This window comes from Lolium perenne, chromosome 1 (genome assembly GCF_019359855.2).
Source record: "Lolium perenne isolate Kyuss_39 chromosome 1, Kyuss_2.0, whole genome shotgun sequence".
Taxonomy (NCBI): Eukaryota; Viridiplantae; Streptophyta; class Magnoliopsida; order Poales; family Poaceae; genus Lolium; species Lolium perenne.
Genome location: NC_067244.2, coordinates 85,890,018 through 85,899,988, shown reverse-complemented (window position 1 = coordinate 85,899,988; position 9,971 = coordinate 85,890,018). Strand labels below are relative to the sequence as shown.

The 9,971-nt window shown below is 40.7% G+C and overlaps 1 long non-coding RNA gene across 1 annotated transcript; it reads left to right on the top strand.

The window, feature by feature from the left end:
• Positions 1 to 364: 364 nt before the first annotated feature.
• Positions 365 to 4,842, top strand: LOC127304338 (uncharacterized). Its single transcript, XR_007853358.2, has 3 exons — positions 365 to 860; positions 954 to 1,774; positions 3,334 to 4,842. It is a non-coding gene; the product is annotated as an uncharacterized lncRNA (long non-coding RNA).
• The last annotated feature ends 5,129 nt before the right edge of the window (positions 4,843 to 9,971 follow it).

Genomic DNA, 9,971 nt, shown 5'->3' with positions numbered 1-9,971 from the left:
CCGGGAGCGGAGGCGCATCCATGGGGGCGTGGGCGGCGGCGCTGCCTGGGTGTGGTGTAGTCTCCGTTCCTATCGATGGAAGAGACGATAAGAACGTGGTGGGACCCACTCTATCGCTCGCCTTTGGAAGGACACGCGTCGTTCGTTCCGTCCGGAGGATTTCTGCGCTGTTCCCCCGGGGGAGAGACAGCGTTTTCCCTAAAATAATCTCTACTACTTATAAAAAGACTAAAGTGGTTCCTTATTCTGCCATCCACAATACGTTTCTTAGTTCTGGTCGTCATCATCGATCGATACGTCAAGATTTTCGTCGTCCTCGTCGTACTCCCGCACGCACCCATATGGGCCAAGCCCAACTAAAACGCTAGCTCGCATCGTTCGTACTTGCCTCGCCCTCGCGTCTCTGAGTCCCGAGGCAAGTCTCCTCGATTCGCTTTCTTCCTCGTAGAAGCAGCCTAGGGTTTCGGCGCCACCACGGCCGACATGGTGTCCTCGGGGTCCCGGTACCCCTGCATCGTCTGATGTCCTAACGCGTCAAAGAAGAGGCGAAGGAGCCCGGGGCAAATCTTGAAAGACCTGCCTCGCGTCAATGGCGGGATCGTGTTCAGGTTGGTCGCGAAGTAGAGGGGAAGAAGAGCCGTCGCTGTTGGAGGTGGGAGGATGGGGTGGTGCCGCTGGGGAGAGGACCCAGATGGGGTGCCGCCGGCTTGTTGTTCTTAGCCCCCCGTCCAGCAGATCTCCACCCGCGCTCGTGCTGGGGAGAGAGAGGGGCGGACAGATGGAAGGTGATGAAGGCTCTCTGGGCCAAGGGAGAGCCGGTGCCTAGATGAGCACGAGCACTTCCTCGACACCCTCATCAGGTCAGTGCAACGACATGTCACTGGGACATGCCCTGTTCTTTCTTCTCTGCTCTGTACAAATATGAATCGAACTAATCTGCAGCTAGATTTCAGGTTCGGCCGTGCCTGAAAGATGATCGAGGAGCACGTCAGATCTGGATTTCATCATATTTTGGTCCTCCTAATTATTGTCTTTTTGTTTGGGATGAACGAAGGTGAAAATAAATTCAGACTTCTGAACAAGCAATTCGTTATGCAAGGAATCCTAGGAGCCAGGATATATATTGGGCATCTTCAGTAGTTAAACACCTGGTACATATGCGTTGTGGAAGACAGATGGTGCATCTGGTAGCAAGCCTCATGCCACTAATTTGAGTCAGAGCTTTGGGATTTTCAATTCTCATGAACGGGTATCTGGCGATTAAAACTCATGAAAGAGAAGTTATATGGTGAATTTTGTGATGTATTTGGTAGAGTCAATATTTTATTAGCTTGCAGGGATGGAAGTTTGGCGGAATCTGTTGAGAATGGATAGTTGTATTTGACCTAAACTCTTGAGTTCAACTGGAAGTGATGGAACTTGGCATTGATCAGTCACAGTCCAGAAGTAGTACATGTGGTTGGTTCACAAACTTCCGGCGGTAACGTGAATCGTTTCTTCACTCACCTATTTTCATTAATCTGGTGACTTCCATCCTTCTTCGCTGCTTGGGAGAAAGACAAATACCAACAGAGGAACCGTTGTTCTAGACCCTGACTATCGATTATGATTGGTCTCTTGACATGGACTTCAACATCAACTAAAGAAGATATGATATCTGTTAGCAGAGTAGTATCTCTATCCGGTTCATTATTGTCAAAATGCAGGGATAGCTGGTGCAATCTTTTTGCCGCTGCACCTTTAGGCCTATGGGGAGCTGCTTCTTTTGTTTCAGGTCAGTCTCACTATGCTCTGCTTTTAGACCTTCTGTGTAAATTAAAACAATTTTCTTTGCTTTGTCAAGACTGTCAATATTTAGAGTCTTTGTTCTGTGCACACTACCTTCTAACTATTGCTGCCAACATTATAAATTATATATAACATGCATTTTCTGCATGGAGCAACAATACGGAATAGTTAACTCATGAGTGGTACTCTTATAAGAAAAAACATAAGCGTCGGAACTCAGAAGTATTGCAAGGATTGCACATTGACAGACTTCAGGTACACAGAAATTTAAAGGTTTCCCATCAAAAAAATTACTACACTGCAATCTTTCCAAAGCTTTTTTTGAACAAAAAAATGAAAGTATTTGCTGGATGGATAAAGAGTTGTCAAGAAATAGGAATTATTTAAAGAGTGGATACTAATAAGAGCATATTTAATGTAAAATCTGAAAAGGATTTCGAATGCCATATCTTTAATGAGAACTCTGCAATAACTAAGTTAATTCAGCATGTAGACTCGGAATGTATGCGGCAGCCTGTCACATCTCCTAACCTACTATAGATTAAAAAAGGCTATTTATCAAATAAATATGATGATCACATGGCGGATACTCAACTGGCTGAATAAATAGCGGTACTGGTAATCCAAATTCAGTATCGATCAACGATCATCGTTGATTACTTCCATTAAAAGGGTTTGACAAATGCTTGGATCGTAATGGTAAACTGCCAATCGTAATGTTCCCGCTGCTACGTAACCGTGCTCAGAAATACTTTCTCAATGTCGAGAAGCTCGGCCTTGCTGTCAGGCTGCTTCCGCAATACCCAAGTCGCACACACCTGTAGCAACTCTGTCACTGCCTGTCCACTTACTGCATCCAATGGCTGGAACGGTCCAGGAGTCATTCCTGCATCCAATGGCAACCGACTCTGTCACTGCCTGCGCACTTACTTAGTGTTCTTAAGTTCTGAACAATGTGCAACTTCATTTTTCCTTGCTGGTTTTTTTCTTAGCGATCAAACATTGCACCGTGTTATGGGCACACATATGTTGGACCGACACTTCTTCAACATGGAGGTGCAGGGAACAGACTGAACAGGCTTGTGCAGCACATGCATGTAACTGTTTCGGTCATTTGATTTTCCGGTACTGAACACACGGAGCTGCTACCAGAGCACCATGATCATTAGCTACAAATTTACTTAGGTGGTAGGTCGTTCATGGTGAAACTGAGATTCAGTGACACGAGCATGTTAATATGTTGAGTCTGCATGATAATTTGCATTGACAAGAAGCTGACTATACCAATCTATGTTAATAATTGAATGGTTTTCTTATACCTCAGTCAGTTCTCATTCTGTAAGCTCTTGATCTTCAGTTGCTTTGTTCTTTTGCAAAGAGATGAGAAGGAGAGCCTAGAAGTAACACTATTGTTGTGCATACATTCTCCATCGTTGGCCGTGTAATGTATTGCTTACGTGAATGTGTTTATAATATGAAGATGGGACGTCCAAGTTAGGTGCCATAAATAGAACTAACAAATCTCTTCATGCTTCATTTCTGTAGGACAGAAATTTTGCCAGCCCATCAAGATTTAGACTAGATTATGTGGTGTGCTGCTTCTTGCATTCTACTAGATCACGATTTCTTTCTCTATTTTTGCGGGGGGGAAAGAAAGAAAGAAATCGTGATGTAGATCACGATTTCTTTCAAAGGAAGATATTTTGGTTCAAGACAGAGGACTTCCAAGACACGATTTTGGTTTCAACTGATGCAGCGGTTTGCACTGATTTTGGTTAGCCATGTATATAAATGGAAGGATTTCTTCATTAGAGTATTCTATTTTTGTTCATTGTGTGCAAAAATATGAAGATGTATCTATGCCAGAACTTTTGCTCAACTATTTATTTAGTTATTTATTTCCAGGGTGCAGTACTTAAGCACTTTTGCACGATTTCCAATTGATGGTGCACTGTACTCTTCAGTTATTTTGTTCCACAGCAGTGGAGTTAGATTATGTGATGAATGAAAATGCAAGGCAATACTTCTTTTTTGAGGATTAAGAAGACAACGATCAATACCTACTTCAGTCTGGATCATGAACATGATGAATGTGGGTGATCTCTGAGCTTGGTTCCATTTTCATGTGATATTCAAGGATGCAGATTTGTAGAGGACGTATTAAATTCAAGATCTTTTGCTTATTGTGATATTCAAGAATAGAAGGAGTGAGCTTGATTTATTGGATTGGTTGAGAGCTGGGTTTGGCTTTCAGGTCTGCTAGAGATGGCACACCACATGCATCTCCACTTAAGACCTCCCCAACGCCCAAGGTAGTTGGCCTTTACAAATATTTTGTTGCTCATTCTCTATCATATGCTGAAATTAATCTTGCTCATGGCAGCTCACATGCATTTCTGCTAAAATCATTACATCTTGTGCTAGAGCAGTAGTAACTGCCGATTCTTGTGCTGGTTCTCATTATGAAAGTTGTACCTATTATCCTATCCAGAGACATTACTTGGATCATAGATTAAATCTCATCGGTTCATTTTTCCATTTTGCTCTACAGTTTGTTCACACATACACTACAGTCTTGTGTTATTCAGTATGCACCACTGCATTTTCTTCTGTGGAGTCAAGTGATATTGTTAAGGAGTATTAGTATTGGGAAAATCTTGAGCAATTTCGAGTTGGTTTCACATATTTTGATTATCTTTATGGGACTAGCATAAGTAAGTTCCCCCCTTCCAGTACAGAATACTGAATTTTACATGATGTGTTTATTACTTAGCATTTTGGCAAACAGGTTAATATTGTAAAGAAAATCTCAAGTTTTAGAAATATGCACGGAACAGATGGAAGTTCATAGGTGATCATGTATTTTTCATTTTGTTTAATAGACTACTGAATACATGACTAAAGGTTAGATCTAGGAAAGCTCCTACTTCCTAAGTAAAATCTTTGGATGTTTTAGGAAAGACAAAATATGTGGTGTTTACAGAATGTAGAGAATAGATAATCCACAATCATAGCAAGAACGATCATGAATACCTATATTTAGATGCAATTGAACCGGCGTGTGTATTTTTCTTACCGATTTTTTGATGAGATTGTGATTGACTACCTAAAAAAATCACCTTGTGATTGACTATCTTGTACTTATTTGTAGTATTTTACTATTGTAGCAACACAAAGATGTGGGGGCATTTTAGATGTTTTTAGTCAACACATCGAGACAATTGTGGAGACAATCCCATGGAGTTTTCTTGATGACTAAGGTGAAGCATCATGCTTGCACAAAGTGCTATGAACAAAGTGGTATCACAAAAGATTATGAACAAAGTGCACATCAGTTTATGGAGACAACATAACAAGAGCTTTTGCACATCATATGTATATGAAAGACATTTATGCGGTATGAACAAAGTGCTATCACAAAAGATTATGAATAAGGTGAAATCATAAAAAACTATGCCTTAAATTACATGTTTAGCAAAATAGTTTTAAAGACTTGAGTGGCCCGTCACCCGTAGCAACGCACGGGCATTTTAACTAGTACTCTAAAATGTGAGGAATGGAGGTAGATGTGTTTTATCCAAGACTTGAGGACTTTAAGGGCTAAGGTAAACTCCAGGGCACACCACAAAATGTGTACGATTTGGATAAAATGTGTATGTTTGGAATGTACCCAGGCACTTGTACCATGATACCCAAGCCCCTCCCCATCCCCCCGACCACCCTCCCCCACTACCCCAAATTGCTCATACGGCTTTGTTAGCTTTTTTCCATTTTCATTTTTGTCATATTTGGCGTACTTCATCTACTCCCTCTGTTTCATAAAAAGCTTTTCAACTTTTTCTAGATATTAATGTATCTATAACTAAAATACTAAAATGTGTCTATATACATTCGAATCTAGAAAAAGTTGAGAAGAGTTTTTAGGAAGGAGGGAGTACTAAACATATTTTAACGCAAAAATTAACGAGACAAAAAATCAAACATGAAAATGACACAATTCACATAGAAATAAAACTAAAATTTGGAGAATCCTAAAAAAACGATAAAATTTCCACCAGAACACATGAACATGAGAATATTTGAACTTAGTCGATGCATGCTCGGGATCGATCAAAGGTCCCATGAATTCCAAATTATGTACTTGATCAACACACTTATCAGCCACAATAACGTTGTGCATGAAAACACAGACAACCATGACCTCCCACGTTTGGTTGACATCTCACATTCTAGAAGGGTGGCGAACTATACTCCAACGAGCTTGGAGCACGCCAAATGCTCGTCCACATCCTTCCTCATACTCTCTTGTTGTTGTGAAAAGAGAAGTTTTCTTAACTTGGGGTTTGGAGATTGTATTTGCAAATGTCGACCACTGAGGATAGATACCATCAATTAGGTAGGATACTACTTTTATTGGTGTCCACTCATCACAAAGTTGCACACCAAAGCATTTCCTTACGAAGCAATCTAGATGGACACCCAACTTCTACAAAAAAAATCAGGAAGTAAAAGATCATAGTGAGATAACAACATCTCGTCTCTTATCTATGACAAGTTTTCTCCGTCGAAGATATCTGCATAAGACATAATATACCTTCGCACTTCCATATGTAGAAAGTACTAAGAGTATATACCTGATTATAGCAATTGATGGTACTCTTGTTAGAGTCGATTAGCTTTCACTCACTATTTACATTCGATCTTAGCAAGAATACTAAAACAAATTATATGTAAGCAGGAAATACATGAGTAGATAATAATATAATAAGAAATATGGAAGCTAACTAAGATCTAGGAAGAGAGCGAAGATCTAGCATGATGAATTAAATATTAACAAACAAGTGGATAATCCAATTAATAATTCAAAAAATCACTTGTGTTATATTAAAAGTTTTGGTGAGGCTAGGCCCCAAAAATGGCATAATAAAGAGCATGAGCAAGAGCAAATATCATCTATCTCTTGGGCCAACTTGTCCTAGCAAATGATATAAAATATAGGTAAAGGCTTTGATGACACCATGAAACTTACCACACATGATGTATGTCGAATACATGCACTAAAAACAAACGAATTATGTCGAATGAATAAACTCTGTGGGCGGAAGATGTGAACTAGGTTTAAAAAAATATGTACATGGAAACAAAACCAATTAGAGTGGTGTGTTGCTACTGCTCCTGCAATACGTGAAGAACAAAAAACTTCTAAGTAGGGTACTCACCTTGATGTTACATGTAGGCGTTTCTTGGGGAAGTAGTAGCTAACTTTGAGGAGGGTGTCGTCGATGTGCTTCTCCAACAAGAAGCTAGCAACATTCTTCTTCCTGGAGGTCAGAGGAAAAAACCACAGCCGCAATAGCAACTGTAGCACAAATCATGCTACCTACCGGGCCAGAGCACACGCTGGCCCAGGAACCCTATCGTAAAATATGGGGCGAGGATGTCGCCCATTGCAACGTCACCTCCGGATGAGTGATGTCTACGCACGCTTCTATTCCTTTAGATAGTGTTGGGCCTCCAAGAGCAGAGGTTTGTAGAACAGCAGCAAGTTTCCCTTAAGTGAATCACCCAAGGTTTATCGAACTCAGGGAGGTAGAGGTCAAAGATATCCCTCTCAAGAAACCCTGCAATTAAGATACAAGAAGTCTCTTGTGTCCCCAATACACCTAATACACTTGTCAGATGTATAGGTGCACTAGTTCGGCGAAGAAATAGTGAAATACAAGTAATATTGATGATTATAAGTAGTAATTGCAATCTGAAATAAAAATGGCAGCAAGCGAACATTTAGCAGAACTTGTTGGAAACGGTGTTTCAATGCTTAGAAACAAGGCATAGGGATCATACTTTCACTAGTGGACACTCTCAACAATGATCACATAACTGAATAAATAAATGCTACTCTCAAACACTCTCTTGTTGGATAACAAACACCATTCATTGTGTAGGGCTGCAAAAGCACACCTCAAGCCGGAGTAAACAAGCTCCACAACGTCATAAAGGAATCACACACGATGCGCACACGATGCGCACACTGTCACCATCACACCGTGGAGAGTGACTCCGGAGTTCATATTAAAGTAACCTCTAGAGTGCATAATAGACAAGGGCAACATCTACATATTCAACTAGATTACAAAGCTCATGATCACATAAAGATCACACCATGGGAGAGAGATGAACCACATAGCTACCGGTAAAGCCCTCAGCCTCGGGGGAGAACTACTCCCTCCTCATCATGGGAGTTAGCAGCGGCGATGAAGATGGCGGTGGTGTCGATGGAGATGACTACGGGGGCAATTCCCCGTCCCGGCGGCGTAGCGGAACAGAGATTCTGTCCCCCGAAACTTGTCGTCGATGGCGGCGGCGCTGCGGAACCCTTGGTGGAATATGACTGGCTTCTCTAGGGTTTTCGCATCTGGGGCAATATATAGGCGAAGGGGCAGCGTCGGTGGAGTCCCGAGGGGCCCACCCCACCTGGCGGCGCGGCAGAAGGTGGGGCCACGCCACCCTATGAGGTGGCCAGCTCGTGGCCCCCCTTCGTCTCTCCTTCGGACTCCGTGAAGCTTCTGAAAAAATAGGGATGTGGCCTTTTGTTTCGCGCAATTCCTAGAATATTCGCAGAAGTAATTTTCTGGAACCAAAAACAGCAGAAAACAGGAACTGGCACTTCGGCATCTTGTTAATAGGTTAGTCCCGGAAAATGCATAAAAATGATATAAAGTGTATATAAAACATGTAGCAATTGGTATAATATAAGCATGGAACATCAGAAATTATAGATACGTTGGAGACGTATCAAGCATTCCCAAGCTTAGTTCCTACTCGCCCTCGAGTAGGTAAACGATAAAAAAAATATGAAGTGACATGCTACCAACATAATCTTGATCAATACTATTGTAAAGCATATGAGATGAATGAAGTGACTCAAAGCAATGGTCTATAGTTTGCTAACAAAAGGATAATGACTAAACAACTGAATCATATAGCAAAAACTTTTCATAAATAGTACTTTCAAGACAAGCATCAAAAAGTCTTGCATAAGAGTTAACTCATAAAGCAATAGATTCTTAATAAAAGGTTTTGAAGCAACACAAAGGAAGATTTAAGTTTCAGCAATTGCTTTCAACTTTTAACATGCATATCTTATGGCTAATTGTCAACACAAAGTAATATAATAAGTGCAATAAGCAAGCATGTAAGAATCAATGCACACAGTTGACACAAGTGTTTGCTTCTAAGATAGAAATAAGTAGGTAAACTGACTCAACATAAAGTAAAAGAAAGGCCCTTCGCAGAGGGAAGCAGGGATTAAATCATGTGCTAGAGCTTTTTAAGTTTTGAAATCATATAGAGAGCATAATAATAAAGTTTTGAGAGGTGTTTGTTGTTGTCAACGAATGGTAGTGGGCACTCTAACCCCCTTGTCAAACAGACTTTCAAAGAGCGGCTCCCATGAAGGACGTTATCTCTACCAGCAAGGTAGATCATCCCTCTTCTCTTTTATTTACACATGTATTTTAGTTTTATTTATAGATGACACTTCTCCCAATCTTTTGCTTTCACAAGCCATAACCGAATCCTCGGGTGCCTTCCAACATTTCACATACCATGGAGGAGTGTCTATTGCAAAATTAAGTTGCTTACTGATAAATCAGGGCAAAACATGTGAAGAGAATTATTAATGAAAGTTAATTAATTGGGGCTGGGCACCCCGTTGCCAGCTCTTTTTGCAAAATTATTGGATAAGCGGATGTATATGCCACTAGTCCATTGGTGAAAGTCTGCCCAACAAGATTGAAAGATAAAACACCACATACTTCCTCATGAGCTATAAAACATTGACACAAATAAGGAGTAATAAAGTTTTGAATTGTTTAAAGGTAGCACATGAAGTATTTACTTGGAATGGCAGAAAAATACCACATAGTAGGTAGTTATGGTGGACACAAATGGCATAGGTTTTGGCTCAAGGTTTTGGATGCACGAGAAGCATTCCCTCTCAGTACAAGGCTTTGGCTAGCAAGGTTGTTTGAAAGAAAACACAAGTATAAACCTAAGACAAAGAAACTTACATAAGAACATATTGCAAGCATTATAAGACTCTACACTGTCTTCCTTGTTGCTCAAACACTTTTACCAGAAAATATCTAGACCTTAGAGAGACCAATCATGCAAACCAAATT